The sequence below is a fragment of the Blennius ocellaris genome (genome assembly GCF_963422515.1).
Source record: "Blennius ocellaris genome assembly, chromosome: 6".
NCBI classification, from domain to species: Eukaryota; Metazoa; Chordata; class Actinopteri; order Blenniiformes; family Blenniidae; genus Blennius; species Blennius ocellaris.
In genome coordinates, this window is record NC_137655.1 from 13,231,457 (window position 1) to 13,248,382 (window position 16,926).

The window sequence follows — 16,926 nt, forward strand, 5'->3', positions numbered from 1 at the left end:
TCATTCATTCATTCATTCATTCATTCATTCATTCATTCATTCATTCGTTCATCTATTCGTTCATCTCTCCGTTCAATATTAATATGTGTAGTTGCCAATCTCTCTGCGTTTGTCTCATGATGGACTGTCAGCCTGTCCAGGTAATATCATGTCAGAGTGGCTGTTCTGCACAACAGATACAAAAATGTTTGGTTGAATTTTGTAACTTTTTTGGTTTAATATGACAAATATATTGTATTAACTTAACAATCCTAGATTGTTACACATTAAAAGCCAGAAAATATTAACAGGAATGTTGAAAAAAATGACAACAGTGTATTTGGAAAAAATAATAACACTCCTTCAAGTTGGTGTGTTTCTTACAGAGGAGCAGACTTATTGGGAATAAGTGAAGCTGTCACATTTTATGTAATCTTTGTGACACTCAATGAGGATACATAGTGTATAATGAGCATGTACAACATAATGAGCATGTACAACAACAACAACAACAACAACAACAACAGTCTGCTCGGTGTGACGTGAAGGTGAGGTAACACTGCAGATGCTTTGGGGGGACAAAATACAGCAGCAGAAGAACGCTGCAGGGTGGAAGTCCACTTTTATTCTTTTTTTTCCTTCCCTTGTCCTGTTCAGCAGCTTGGACAGACAATATGATGTGAATGAGTTTTTGCTTTTGCAACAGGAGGAGACTTTTATTCACTTTTATTAAAAGTTTTTCATCCAATGCTTTGTGGCCTTCACTGCCAGACATCTTCTCCTCCCCCACTTTCTGTTCCTTCCTGAGAGTTTTGGCTCCACCTCTCGATTCATGATCAGGAGAGAGGCCTGTACTACGGATCTGGATTTTCTCTTATCAAGACAACTTCAAGGATGAACCCTGGGTTTTCTGTACTACGACACTAGCTCACTGCTAATTAAGATCAAATTTGATATACAGTATGCTACAGATTTTCGTCTGAATCTGGCTGTGTTGGCTACCCGCCTTTTGTAAGTTAATGAAAGAAAGTGTGACGACATGAACAAATAACTAACACGTAGGGAGGGACATGCATGCATACACATATATTCATAGATGTGTGGATTCCCAAATTTACATTCAGAACAATACACTTAAACCAGGCGAATTAATTTCTAGAACAGAATTCATAAACACATGCACGCACTGTGCCGCGTACACTCACTGGACCAGACAGGGTTTGGCTGCCATCAGTTGTCATTCTTGACAGCTCTGCAGAGGAGAACAAGCAGACCATGGGCCCTGATTGACAAGCGTCTTCATGTACAGCTCTTTTTCTTCCATCACATTGAGAAATGCTGTTATTAACGAGCGGCTCCGAGGCACCTTTTCTCCTTTTGTTAGCTTAAAATACATGCATCAGTGAGAGGACAACCCTATCAAACAAAGCCTCCAGTCATTATTTGTGGAATAGCAATCCCAAGTGTAAGAACTTCAAATTGTTATTAAAAAAAAATATATATATGACGTGGTTGCTCTAAGGACTCTGAAAAAACTTTCATTTTTTTCTTTTTTTAATACTTTGGCATATTTTCAATAGTCAAATTGTCAGGAGGTAGGCTGAGATCTCCCTTTAAGAGTGGGCGGCCACAGGTCTGGGCGGTCCTGTTCCACACCTGTGGCCAATTTCTGTCATCACCATGCCCTATATATGTCCTGTCTGTGTGTTGGTCTGTTAGTCATCGATGTCTCGTCCGTCCTGTCCAGTGTGTTGGAGTACAAGTCTGCTGTGCTCCTCAGGTCGAGGAGCAACCTGCAACTCGTCGGTCTGTACAGTCATTGTAAATAAAAGACTCGATTGAACTCAGCCTGCCTCCAGAGTCCTGCACTTGGGTCCTGTCCGTTACCCGTGACACAAATCCTGTAAAATTGTTGATATCAAAAATGGTATCAAATGTTGGTGTACATGAGTTCAAGATGTATTTGATGAAATAATGAAATCAATTAAAAAAAAATGTTTTGAAAGTGATCCTGACTGGTCACAAGTTGGAGACAGCAGCTGCACCCTGATATTTGTGTTTGACTGCAGTAATATATGGGACTGGCTGATCTTTGAACTGTGAGACTTGACATTCAACATGTTCAGTAGTAACGGATATGAATAGTCTCTTCAACTTTTACTATTTTATTGCTTATTTTCTTTTCTATAGCTACTCTGTCTCTGGTGTGATGGAGATGTCCATTAAGCACCACCAAGTGACTTTCTGTTCTCTTATAACCAGACAGTGGGTGTAGGATCGCTATAATCTATATAAAGAAAAGACAAACACATACAAGACTTTGATTTTGGAGAGTTATGAGAGGATCCTGATTCATATATTTGCACTGGAACACTATGGCTGCAGGGACTCCTGCGCCTCAGACTGCAAATCCCCGTAAAATGTTTAGAAAACCATCACCAAGGTGAAATGAAACATGCTCTTGTAATATGCAAGCAGAATCATTTCAATGTAATCTTAAAGTGCGCATTCCTCTCAAACCTAAAAAGAGTGCAGTCAGATAACACTGCACAGAAACTATACTGTTCAAAGGTCTTTAGATGTTGTGATGATGCAATACAGCAGCATTGGCAGACAGATGTAATGATTAAGAAGGCAACAAGCTGAGATCATAGTTTATTGTAGCAGTTCGGTTCCCATTAAGCGTTCATCGCATGTTTACTAAACATGACTATAGGTAATAACAAATACCTCTGGCTCATCATTGTCACAGCAGGCAGACGGATGATGAGGCGTGCTCATAATTGTGAATTCATTTCATCATCTCTGGTGGATGCCGGGGGTCGCCTCATGGGACAAGGCACGATGCAGAAAGCTGTTTTGACACTGTCCATCATTGTTTGTATATCACCTCTCAGTCACTTGCAACCCATGCATTTTGGGGGTCAGTGTTGTTCAATCCTTCTGCTGAGGAGGGACTGTCTTGTGTGTTTTGATGTCTACCCAGCCACACCTGATACTGCTAAATGCATCACCATAAGCTCTGCAGAAGCCTGGCAATGACTCACCCATTTAATCAAGGCTGCTGGAGCACAACGACATCTCAAGCATGCAGGGGAGAGGGACTTCAGGCCCAGAATTAAGAAATGGTAATTGAATGTCCTCCTGACACATTCAGTTCTTAAATACAATTCATGGATTTTAAAGATAATCTGCAATATCTAAAGCAATATAAGTTGCATTATTTTTGTGAGAGGTTGTCAATTTATAAGACTGAGCCTTATAGACTGAGGCTGGACTGGTACTGTCCACCTACTCAAAATAGAAGGAAAAGCACAATGGACTTTGAAAGTACCTTTTCAATTATGTTTGCAGCTGAGTCACAATGTTTTTTTTCGGACAACCTGACATTTCTCTCTCTCTCTCTCTCTCTCTCTCTCTCTCTCTCTCTCTCTCTCTCTCTCTCCCACTTTACTATCATTACTGTGTTTTTGTACCACGTTGTGTAGTCTTTCTCACAACTGTTACTCTACTCCTGAACCAACGTGCTTTGAAGTCAAGATGAGCTGCAATACCTCCCCCTGCTGGATTTGGAGCAAAGTGAGCACCTTTCTCCTCAAAGGAGGCTACATTTTTTTCAGTTCGCCAGGGAAACGTTTGATCTGAGGAAAATGCTCAGTAAAAACCCTGAATGCCATCAGCATAAACTGTATGGCTACAAATAGTTTTAAATTTATAGCAATGAGACAATGTTAAGACATTTACATTTTTATTATGATATATGCATTGAAATCTACCATGATCTTTTAGAATGGGACTATATAGAGACTTTTAGGATGTTTGTTTTCGAGGTTATGGAAGAAATGAACCACGAATCATAAATTATGCAACTGCATCAGGTACTAACATCATGATGAGACAGCTTTACCACACAAACTCCTCAAGTGTTTATTGTCTAAGGACCTTAGCCGCGCCACAAGGGTGTGCACAAAATCCTATTCTCTGAAAGCAAAGCCATATAATGTTTGAGTGGTTATGAAGAGATCAGCATCTGTCCCCTCGCTCGGCTCTGGAGACCCTTACAACTTGCTTGACTGCCACCAGTGGTGGTCTTCATGCCAGGGGAGGTTGGAATAGCAGGTACAGAGGGAGCGTCGTGATCACACTCAACAGTGATCAGCTCCATTGAGCATTCCATTGAGCATCTGGCGGTCCGTCATTACACACTGAATCTGAAGTGCGACTGTTTCGCATCCTCTGCTGTGGCTTGCACACAAGGGACAGCAGACGAGTTTTATTACAGAACCACAGTCATGCATCATTTGGTTAGGCTCCCACTACCGCAGAACACAATTTTCCTGCTGCTACGCATGCAATTGCATATGCATATGTGTGCGTGGGCGAGGAGGTGTTTACTTGAATACCTCTTTGTGTGTGTTTATGCATGTGCCTGCCCATCCACATCTGTTAGTTTGTTTTTGAGTGACCTCCTATACTTGTGTGTTCCCAGTGTTACATCTGGACGAATATCCTTGTGTCTTAGTCTGCGTATGCATAAGTAAGTTGCAGGTGTGTGTCACATTGTGTGCATGGAGAAACGGGAGGGCGAAGACGCAGGTAGACAGAGGGATGCTCTGCTGCATTCACACTACGTACGGCAGGGGTGCGGAAATGCCAGTCTTGGCAACATACATGTAACATGTGTGCATGGCAGGTGGTTTGTGACACACCAATAGCATGTGCCAGTTAGTAGCACCGGGCACCAGAGGGGAGCCATGCCAATCTCCTGCCAACACCATGGGGCTCATTCAGGGAAGAGAAACAGCCACGAGAAGGTAGAATTGGATGTCCTTCATTAATCTGAACCGTCTTTTTTGGAGTTCATTCAACCAAAGCACACAAAAACACGAGCATTTTTTTTTTTTAATTTCAGCCTCTGTTTATGTATGAAATATTTCTACTCATACAAGGTCTTTTTTTTCCTTTTGTATGAGTGTGTTTACTTGTATCTGTTGAGTACTGAAGGTTTTGTAAGGTACAGCTAAACAGTGTTATGCCGTGGTGCACTTGTCCTTGTATCAGGTCCTACAGGTATCTCTATTTGTGTGTGTATGTGTGCTTCCTGGACTCCGGTGGTGCATTGGGAGGCAAAGCACTGTCTAGTTCTATGCACGTACCGTGTTCTCATTACCACTAACAGCCTTGAGCCGGCCTCGTCATTAGAGGGAATTATTCTCAATCCAATCACCTATTGGTTACGCTACGCTACCGAGGCCCACAATCTGTCCTCATCCGATGACTGAGATTTCTTTGTAATGTCTCCTGAATTGCAAAGGACGAACAGTTATACAAGAAGAGGAACATGGAGCAAAGGGAGTGCAAGGATGAGACACGTATAAGTGTGCTACTTTACAATAGCTGCAGGTCAGATGACTGCGCATCTTTTCGAGCTATCACACACAATCGAATTGTCACATTTCTGATCTAATTTCCCCATCGCATGATGTAATTTGTCAGTGAATCAAGAACAATTCTTGGGTACGAAAACAATTTATATGATAATAATGGATGTCTTTTGCTTCATTTGGGCTCTGGTATGAACTGTTTAGTAGACAAACCCACTACCAAGTGTCAAAGTCACGCACATTGTTGACCCTGTTTATTCATCCTGACCAACTTGTGTAGTTCTAATAAAAACATCCCAATAAATGTTGTATTTCTGTTCCTGATTGACAGTAATAATAATTTTTCACACAGTCAGCCAAAGAATACATTTAACATTATTCCCTCAAACAAAATGTAAACTGTTATTTTTCTTCGGATGACCAATGTCAACCTACCACAATTGTCCTCTCATATTGAAATATAAGAATTTTGTTTAATAAATATGATTGTCACTCCCAGGAGGTATCATCACAGTGCATAACCAAGCCAATGATCAGCTGGAAAACTTATTGGTTCCTTTGTTGCTCTAACAACTTCTAATAGTGAAAGATATTATTAGCAAGTGTTATGTATCAGAAGGAAAACTGAATTTATTACTGGAAATCTGTCACCAAAAAAACGCTGTTCTTGTGTTGCATTAAGTTATTATTTGCATAAGCTCTCAGAAGCATAAGAACCATTTGCAACTAAGCAAATCAAAAAGAAAGCAGTGCAGGATCAGGATCAGTAATGTGACATGAAATGGCAACAAAAGTATGGTTTAAAAGTAAAATAACAAGTAACTAAGTAAAAGTAGGCAAATAAAAAGATTCAGCATTGCTCCATGTTTTTGCCTGTAACTGAAATGGCAGATTTACCTCTATTTCACATCTCTTTCACACACATGACTGACCACGAATATGACTCTGTTCTTTTTTTCCAAACCTCACCATGTGTTTATGACAATGTGAGTGTTGTTGTTAATAAATTGCTGCAACTGATTAAAATAAAGAAAACTCATTATACTACTCTTGTGCAAATGCTAACGCAAGCCTGAATCCTAACATTATATGGTTTGATATACTAATATCAGTATTGTGTTACTCTTTATTTTTTGCAGAAATATTTCTATTCAGATTTCAGAAAAATCTTTATATCTCTATCATCTTTATCCCCTTTATTTTTGTGGTCTCTCCCTGATCCCTTCAGTGGTGGTGTTGGTGGCGGAGGAGGTTGTGCAGGTAGGGAATATGAATTACCTGGCAGGCAGACAGTGTTCTGCTTGGGAGACTGCTGTCAGCCTGGTGAGGATGGATGAGGAGAGACAGGAGAGAGATGAGACTGACACCTCCAGCCAACCTTCATCCATCCACCCCCACCCTTGCCTCTTTTGCATGCTCCCCTCTTGCCTCCCCTGAACCTTCCCACTTTTTTGGGCTAAAAATAGAAGGCAGAACTACATGATATAATACCTCCATGAAAAGCCACGCTTGAAACCCAGGTCAACTCCAGAAGATCCAAAAATAACAACATCAAATAGCCATGAAGCCCATTCACCAGTCCATTTGATCAAATACTGGTTAATGCAAATGGATGGATGAAGATGTGGTTTGGGGGCTAAGATTACAATTATGTTAAGATAATGTTGGGTCCACTTTTGATGGTTTGAGTTAGTTTAAAGGACTATGAAATTCAAAGTGACAAAGAGCAGGCCCTTCAGGTAATGCAGTCTGCTTTTGGTTGCACACATGCAAATTGGTTGTAATGGACTTTCTTTAAAAGTGGCAGATGTCACATTATTCCGATTTCTTTTTTCTTAGCATCTGCTTTGACACTTTGAATTGTATTTACTTGTCTTTAAAATCTGACCGACAGAAAATCATGACCTTCTTAAATAAAGGAAACAAGCATAAAATGTGCATCGTATTTGCTGGTAAGCAAGTTAATGATGCAAGCACATGTCAGTATTAGTTCTTGATGTAACCAAGGAGACATTGGCTTGTAACAGCCAACACTTCACAAAGATTATGCAATGTTCTCATTGTGCCTGCTCAGTTTAGCTTTTGTCACTTTCTACCGAAATAGACTTGAGTCTGCTTGTAATTTTTTTTTTTTTTAACCACAATGCAATCCGACAGTGTGAAGGGTTTGGAGGATGTTGATTGAGGAAATGACAGTTGCCATCACAGACATAACATTACCTGTTTTTTTGGGGGGTTTTTTCAAGGAACACCAAAATCAAACAATATTCATCAGTTATTTAGCTTTATCTGATACTCCATCGGTTTGACTGTTGAAGGTGCCTGAGTGGTGCTTTGTTTATTCTATTAAATTTACAAGACTCTGGGTGTCACAAACTACTTTAAGCCGTCCCAGTGTTATGATTAATTAAAAAGACCCTCAGAACCATGCAAGTGAGAGTGAAAGATGTTCCTGAGCTTGTTGAAGTGCAATAGAAGCATTGTAATGTATAATTTTAATATTGTTTTACACACTTCCCAATTGTTAAAATATCAAACTTACACAAGAAAGGGTCAAAGGGCCACACATAAATGTCGATCCTGTTATATAAAAACACAACCTCCATATAATGCAATGAAGGTTAAGAAGCTTGTTTCAATATAAAGCTGGGTAACTTTTCCTCCTAAATTGTTTTGCCTTTTCCCCCCATCTTTGTTTTTTTTTTATTGTCCCTCTTCCTGTTCCGTCTCTCTGGCCTCTGTGTGACTCCGGTGCCAATAAGCTAAAGCAGAGGTATCAGACAGCGCACCCATGCAGGGATCCATTAGGCAAAAACCAATTTCACACAGAGCCAATTTCATAAATATGGAGTATGGGCCCACCTTTGGCTGTGCTTGACTAGCTTTTAGAGGAATACACAAAACCATAAACAACGAGCCGCTGCCTGAGGACTCCTTTTAAATGATAGCTGGAGTGTGTGGTGCAGACCTGAGCACATTAAGTTGTAATTTTAACAGTTTAATGAGCAACACAATGAATGACTCTTTCATTCAGAATCCAAACAACCTTAATGGAGGATATGTGGTTAGTTAAAGGAATTCACAACAGCCAAACAATACTGTACGCTAGAAAAGTAATTTTTTTGTTAGTAATAATCTGTTTCTATGCAAACCAGTTTACTGTGTAAGACTTCTAAATGACTTTAGAAATTAACAGTAATTATAAAAGGTCAAACTCTTATAGTTTAACAGTTGGGTGGTCATACAGCTCTACACTGCCTCACCATCCATCGATGACCACAGTTGTAAATCTATATAGGTTGTTGTTCAAGACTTGCTCTGCATTTCTAGGGTGGATGATACATGTTTTTCTAAACTGTGAAGTCAGCATCCAGATAAAATATAACCAGAAATGTACTTCCGTTTCCAAGATTTTATATTACTGTACTTCACTTCAATAAGGGAAAAACCTGTTTTAAGATTGCGGCGTGCTAAAGTAGCTATTGAAAGAAGATGTGATGGTCTTAAAGTGGTTGTAAATTCAATGAGGTGATGAGCTTGATAACGACAGTCTTTGGGGTTGAGGGGATTGCGCAGGCTGTTTTTACTGGAAGACTTTCTACATATAAAGGGAAACTGAGGTAATACAGCTAGGTTTAAAAATGGGGGAAATCAAATGGACAATATCCCTTATAGTTGCTGTCAGTCATCACATGGAGGAAAGATGCAGAATTGAATAATTAATTTGAAGCTCATCCTGGCCTGGTATATGTATATGGTACGTGGCACTTTTCCACTGAGCAGACGGTTTTCCAGAAATAGGATCGATTAATGCAGAAATAGAAATTCTAAACTCTGATTAGTTTAGTTTTATCAGTTTTAGCTTTTAGAAATTAATAATGAACTGAGTTATGTTTGTGCAACTGGAGTAAAGAATCTGATTGCAATTTAGTGGCTTAAAATATTTTTGAAATGAATGTCAGAAGTCAGAATCATGAGTACAAATATGGTTTAAAAAGCAAATATCTCACACTCTGTGCATATGTGCCAGAATTTACAAGCTGCTCAGCTCAGCTCTACCTATAAAGAATTCACAAACCAGGAAAAGAAATTCTGCATTGGATTCCCATCGTCCACTGCCTATTTTCGCTAAAATGAACATCTGAGGCTTCAGAGAAGTCAAAGTTTTATAAAATTTCAGCAGTACCAGGATCGAGAATGGCCAAATGTCTGCTCTGTTGCAGAGATGCTGCAACATCAAGGTGAGATGAAACAATAAAGAAAAGTTCCTGTTTGAAGCCGTCTGCCTCCCAGGTTGGCCTCACTGGTTTGAATTCTCTCCTTTAAAGCACAACTACAGGATTTCTTTGCATGACCCTAAAGCCAAGTTACTTCTCAGTCTTTATTGAGGCTTCAAAGGGACTGCTTTTCACCACAAAGTTCTACTGTGTCTGAGTGGTCTGTACTGAGCGAGTGAGCCACTCATCACTTGAACACTCACAGCTTTTATTCCAAGGTCTGTGTTTTCAATGGCATTGCATGCTGATTGCTCACTTGCTTTCCATTGTTGAACCCACCACAGACTTCCTTGACCTTGTGAATGATATTGTCAAACTGTGCAAAGGTGCAGCCAACGTATTGTCATGATGTTATTTCTGGATTGAAACTAGACTAGACTAGATCAGTGTGTGCTCATTGCATTAATTCAACCTATGTTTGAGTGGGGGAACAAAATAAAACATTTTCTGCGAGCGGACAAACCTTTACAGCTGTCTACACACTACTGCCAATGTGGCAATTAGTTGAAGTAGTGCTGGCTGTATGCCTGCAGGGCAGCTATTCAGTATTGTCAGTACATTATCAATACTTGATGTAGCTGCAGTAATATATTTTGAACATTGTATGTAATGCCATTCCTCACAGGGCATTAAACTAGCTTTTATAGCATGCTGAAGTTGTCTCTTTACCTAAATTATTATTGTTGTACAATAAATAGACAGGATGGGGAATCAGACTTTATTTAATGGCTATCTTATTAATGCTACTATTCATTCGTATATTTTAACCCTTTTATTTCTTTTCTGTTTGTGGTGATAAGATTTGACGTGCTTACTATAACTTCCAACATTTTAACTATATCAGAAAAGTAGAAAAACAAAAACATACTACCAGAAAGGAAAAAAGCTTTGTGGTCATAGATTAGTCATTCTGATAGCCCCAAGGACTTCAACAGAACAACCTTTTAATCGAAGATGAGATTCACCAGCATGTCATGGGACATACTGTTCTCAGTGCTCTCCAAAGCAATTGGTTGTATATAGTCAATGTTATGTTAAAAAAGAAAGAAAAAGAAAAGGTTGCAGGATATTTCAGGATTTGCAGATACTCTATGTTCCTAATCCATTAAATAAATAAAAAAATATTCATGGGGGTTAAAACTTGAAAGCTGTTACTATGCTTTTGCAGCATAAAATACATTACGATGCACATATCAACATAAGAAACAACACAACTCAAATCAAGTTTTGAGCCAGATGTGTATGTTTCTTTTGTATTACAAGAATATTAATAAATCCTAACCATAGTAATATTCCACCTCAGAACCAATATCTACTACACTCAATCCATGGCAGATAGAAATGCATTAACCAGAGTTACCATTTGCCCTGCTTTCTAAAAAAAATGTTTTTTGACAAATTCCCTCAAAGCTTTGTAGAATTTAAGGCCCTCAGCATGTGCTCATCTCAAGGCACTTAATATAGAGATCAAGACCTTAAGAAAACAAAAGGAAACAAAAAAAAAATAGAAGAGCCGTTCTCAATTGATTTCTAGTTGTATTCTTTTTTTGTGATCTTTATTTACACAGAACATTTGGCTCGGGGTTATAGTAAGCCTCTGTTTCTTTGCAAATGTGGCTTGATATATACATTTAAAAATAACAAGTCTATTCCTCACCTAAACAAAAGACTCCTTGCTGCCAAAACAACCACACAAAGCTTGGTGGCTGTGGCCCATCCTCCACTCAAAACCTTATGAAGCAATTCAGTCAATGAAAAATGACCAAGCACATGACTTCATGGTGGCTGTGATGGTGCAATTATTTTTAAATTTTTTTGGGGGGGTGAGGTTTGATGATAAGGCAGCTTCTTAGATTTGGTAACATAAACTGTTTGTCAATATTTAGTTTTGATGACAATACTACTGTATAAAATCAACACCCATCTTCACACAACATTGATTGGTCCTGATACATGATGCACACTATTGTTGTTATGTATTACTAATTCTCCAGTTGACCTTTGTGGTTGTAGCAGTTGCAACTATGCAGTCAGTGCAAAGCCTGGCCATATGGGGAAATGAGCAGCAGCTGTGGAAGGTGGGCTCTGCATATTGCTCTTCTGAAAAAGGGTCCGCACTCATTATGAACAAGCAGGCCATCACGGTAAGTGGTAGAGTTATTTGGTGTGTGATTGTCTAATAGTTTTGTATTGATTCAGATATTGTAAAATTATTTTCTTTTTCAACATAAATAAAGGACACCTAATGGCACTATACAGCTAATCATTCTCTTTGAGCAAGGAACTGGCAGTACCGTAGGTAAAATGATCATCTTTATACTGATAATGACAATATGTAAAAAAAAAAAATTACACATCACTTAGGATAGATGTACAGAAATTATGAATTTAACTGATGTGGATGGATAGTCCAAAAAAAAAAAATATGTTTTTACAACAAAACGTTTTCAGTAAGTTTGTCACATTTTGTACCAGTTTTGTGATCTGGGCTTTATATGCTCTTGTACAGTGCTGGCTGGGAGTTATTCCTGCGTGCTGTGCTGCAGTAGAAGAGTCTGTCACATTTCCATCCTTGGGTTGTTTCACAGGAACACTGCTGTTGGTTGCTTACTTCTAACATGGAGATACCAGTGTTCCTCCACTTGAACGCTGCTCTGTACTCTGATTTGGGACTTGAGGCCTGTGTGATTGATTAGGGCCACTCTGCCTGCACATCTGCTGTTGACTGATTGTGAGATTGACAATATTTGTGTACACAAATTTCAGGAAATTGCTCCTGAAAGAGTAAAGCTCCAAGTCTGTGCTTCAACACGTCTACATATATTTGCTTAAATAGATACTGTGAGGTATGTTTAAAAAAAGAAAGCCTTTCCCTCTTTTATCACACAACTACAGCTTGAGCATGGTGCAATCACACAGCGTGATCTTGTAGCGCTTCTGGAAAACGCTATTGAGACATACCAATAGCTCTGAAGGGAGAAAACAGGCAAGCTGATCAAACTTCTGAAGTGTTAAATGATCTTGTGAAGAAATAGGAACATAATCATTCCAAGCAAAAGGGTTTTTTTGGTCTGTTGTTTTTTTTTTCTTCCCATAGACCTCATTACGTAAACACTATTTGGTTATTTAAGGGTATAATTTTTACCATTGATCCCTTCTGCTTCAGAGTGAAAAGGCCAAGGCTGCAAAACATTAAAAATTCAAACTTGATATAACTCTTTTGATTCTTGTGTCTTGAACATGAGAAAAGTGGAGTTCCTTTTCTTTGTTGGTGCCATGTAAACATTCCTTTTTTTCCTCTCTCACGGCTGGGATATTAATTTTGCTTAAATGGACAGATAAGGTCCTCACAAGGTTTGCTCGATGGTTCAGAAAGATGCTGCCATATTATTAAAGTCACGGTCACCTGGCAGTCATTGATTTCTTCTGCAGATGGCATGATCGTTCACAATGCATCACAAAAGCATGCAATCTTTAACTGTAGTTTCACATATTGATTCCATGTGTATAATTTGTGTTGGTTCTTAATTGCTTTCAGTACTTATGTATTTTCATCTATTTTCTTAATCTGATTTCTGTGTGTGTGTGTGTGTGTGTGTGTGTGTGTGTGTGTGTGTGTGTGTGTGTGTGTGTGTGTGTGTGTGTGTGTGTGTCCAGGAGCAATAAGCAGCTTTTTTTTCCATAGCAAGGATGATTACTTTTGTAAAAAAAAAAAAAAAGTATCATTAATGTATATCTAAAGTATGCTTGTTTTAGAATACCATTATATTGGCAGAGCTGCACACTGAGAAGACAGTTGTGTAATTTGTGTGACTGCGTCATGAACCACCGACCTAATATTTGTGCTTTATCTGCGAATCTGCTGGAAAATTATCTTCATTATGAACAATTTTGAACCTTTTTGGAAAGTTTTGGTTTTGTAAATGGTACCTTTTACAGTGTTGAGCACTCTGTATGTGTATGGATCTGTCAAATCAATCATAATGAACATGTCACCAAACAATTCAATCCCTGCTTTTTTGATTCAGCAGTTCACAAACCGCCGGGATGATATCGAAACTGTTTTCACACTGCCATTTATTTCTGCCATTGAGATTTTAGAGACTGAATTGAGAGTTTTTTGTTTGTTTTTTGAAGCCAGAAAAGCACAGTTTGAGACATTTCAGACCCCATTCAGAGAAAATCATGGCACTGAGACTCCACTTCTTAACGGAGACTGCACTTCTTAACAAATGTCGCTTGCATCTGGTGCTGGAAAATCAGCAAGTTTAGTTCTCCTGGATGTACATTTCATACTGTTGATCATTCTACTTCATTGGATTATCAGACAATCTTGTTGGCCTTTCTGATTTAAAGCTGTTTTTTTGTTTTTTTTTAGTTCTCAAGATGGATATTTTAGCGTGTGCCATGGAAAGTCAAATTTGCCCAGTTGAATATGAAGTGTGGGATACCCCAGGTCTCTGTTGTTGGAACACTCTTGACACATACAGTATCCTACCACTGAAGCATTTCAGTGATTTTACTCCAGTGACACAAGGCTTTCTATTTTCTGTTATACTTCACGTGGAAGTGCACTGGCTGCAGTCTGTAGTATTTGTTTAGTTCCTCCTTCCGTTCTCATTTCACATTTGACTCTTCATGTTGTTCCTGTTTGTGTTATGCAAGATAACTACATTTAGGATTTAACAGGAGAGAAGCTGCAACCTGCATTGAAGCTACCTTCGCTTCACACCCTCACACAGTGTCTGATGAGAGGGCCCATCTCCAGTTATCCATCTAGAGATTGGGTCACCTGTATTGAAATGAGGGGTAATCGATGATCATTCTTTTCTCATTATGTTTTTTGTTCGCTTATCCAAGCAGCCATTACCCCTGTGGGCACGACCACTGTGGCACTAGTAACCTGTCATCTCCCTGCTGCCGTAATAAATGCTAATGTTCCCCTTTGCCAGAGACTGTTAAATTGAATATGTTTGACCAGGGATTGCAACACAGAACAGATCTTTCTCAGCATTTAGCCAATACGCACAAACAGGCAAAAAAGGTCTTGTGTCTGTAATGTATAAAGACTGATGAGATGTGATAGAAATGATGGGAAATCAACTGTAATAAAGTGTAACGTTATTGTGTGTGTTCTAGTTGAGAAATGGCAACATATCTAAAGTTCTCAGACTCCTTTTGTGCAAGCGATTGAGTTTCACAGTCAGTGGAAGAGGGGAGAGTGTCAGTGTGGCTCAAAAACAGGGGCGAGACTAGGGATCAGACCTAATAGTAGCCCATGGTGAAATATTTACTTGGCCTAGATTCATATCTAATGAGCTCAAAGAAACACAGTTATGCAAGCGAGCTGAAGTTAAATGTTTAATGCGGTGTTGTTGTGAACACACTAGAGAGACCTACACTCATCTTTAAATGAGTTCATCTCGCCACTTTCACACAAAGCATTTCCACTTCTCCAATGAGCTCCTTTAGTCTTTTTCTAATGCAACACTCTTCAAGTCGTCTCCTGAATTTAAACTGACTGAATCAATCAATGTTTGAGTCACCTCAGCCTTTGGCTTATCCGCTGATATGCCATATGCTGAGTGACTTTGAATGTTTTAGAGTGTAGTGGTAATTATTAATTATGCTGTGCGAGTCAGACTTCTATAGCTCCTGATAAGTTGGAGGATTTTCTCCATATGTCTACCAGGCTTGTCTCAGAGGAAGCTTTTTCTTGATATGAGCAGCGCTGAGCCATTGTTCCTACACTCCTCTAATTAGCTGCAAGTGTAGCAGCTCGATTCATGTCACTTGTTTTAAAGTTCTACTCTTTAAGGGACCCACCCAGCACTCATCTGTGTGGATCTGTACTCCCGGGGCCTCAGAAAGAAAGCAGGGATGAAACAAAAAGGCCCCGCTGGTGGTAAAGCTTTTGATGGGACTAATAATCCAACAAAATCTGTCATTTTCATGAAAGGTTTTTCTTTATACTGCTTTTGACTTCTTTTTGATGCCTGGGCCATGTGTCTGTGGCACTAAAAGCAAAGTGGCAGAAGATAAGTTGTTATGAGACTAATAAACCTGGTGTTTTCTCCGGAACTATAACAAAGATGATCCTGCTTTGTGAAGTGCTTTTCTTGTATAAGTCCCTGTATAACATTTTACTTAGCTTAAATTTATCAACAAATGAGCACCGATGCTGCCCCAATCAAACACAAAGCCTGCTGAAGGTGCAAAGTTCAGGTTTGTTACTCACATGGAAGTGAAAGTCAACCTTGTCAACCCTGTTCAACATGCAGAATCAATTACCAGTATAACTCTACACTGTACAGTCTGTGCAATCCATTTTGTTTCGTCTCTTTGAATGTGCAACCTGGAAGGTTTTAGATCACTCAATAGATTCTCTTTCTGTTATTTCATGCAGTACAGAGCTGCCAGATGGAAATATCACAATTCACAACACAAGAGCTTAAAACTGTCCTTGAGAACAGTAAAGGTAAGTCATTATTTCTTGTCTGGACAAATAAATAGACTCAGATAGTACAAATGCTCATTATGGTGTGCACATCAGCTACTTTTTTGTTGCATGTTTCATCCATCCATCCATCTAACCTTCTATTTATCTATCTGCTTAATCCGAATTAGGGTGCCAGAGGGCTGCAGTCGATCCAAGCTGACTGTAGCTGGCGGCAGGGTCACCAGTCCATCACTAGGTAAACACACATTTACTCTCACTACAACTTGTAGTGACCAAATAGCCTCAAATGCATGTTTCTGTAAGGGAACCAGTTTACCCAGTGAAATCGCACACATGTATGGGGAGAACATGCAACCTTCCACACAGAAAGCCCTCCAAGCTCAGAACCTGAGCTGTGAGGCAAGGCTTATTTCAATAGCCTCCCCTCGTTCTTTTTTTCCTCACTGAAGGACAACCTGTTGTCCGAATTGGAAGTTAACCAACATGACTTAGGTATAAATGCATTAGCCATGTTAGAAATATTTAGTCAAATGTTTTTGTAACTTTCTGGGTGCAGTTTGCATGTGAGGCATGGATTTTTCTCTGGGCACTCTGGTTTCCTCCAACAGTTCAAAAGTACAGGTTTGAGGTTAATTGACTCTAAATTCCCATTAAGTATGAATGAGAGAGTGTGACTGGGATCGTCTCTCTCTGTGTTTATGAAGTTTCTTACTCTGGTCCACATCAAACGGGGAAATGTGAATGTGCCTTGATTCATAGAGGCCTGCCAACACACATACCGTAGCAAACCCAATCACAAACACTAGCTCCACACTTTCTGTGCGGA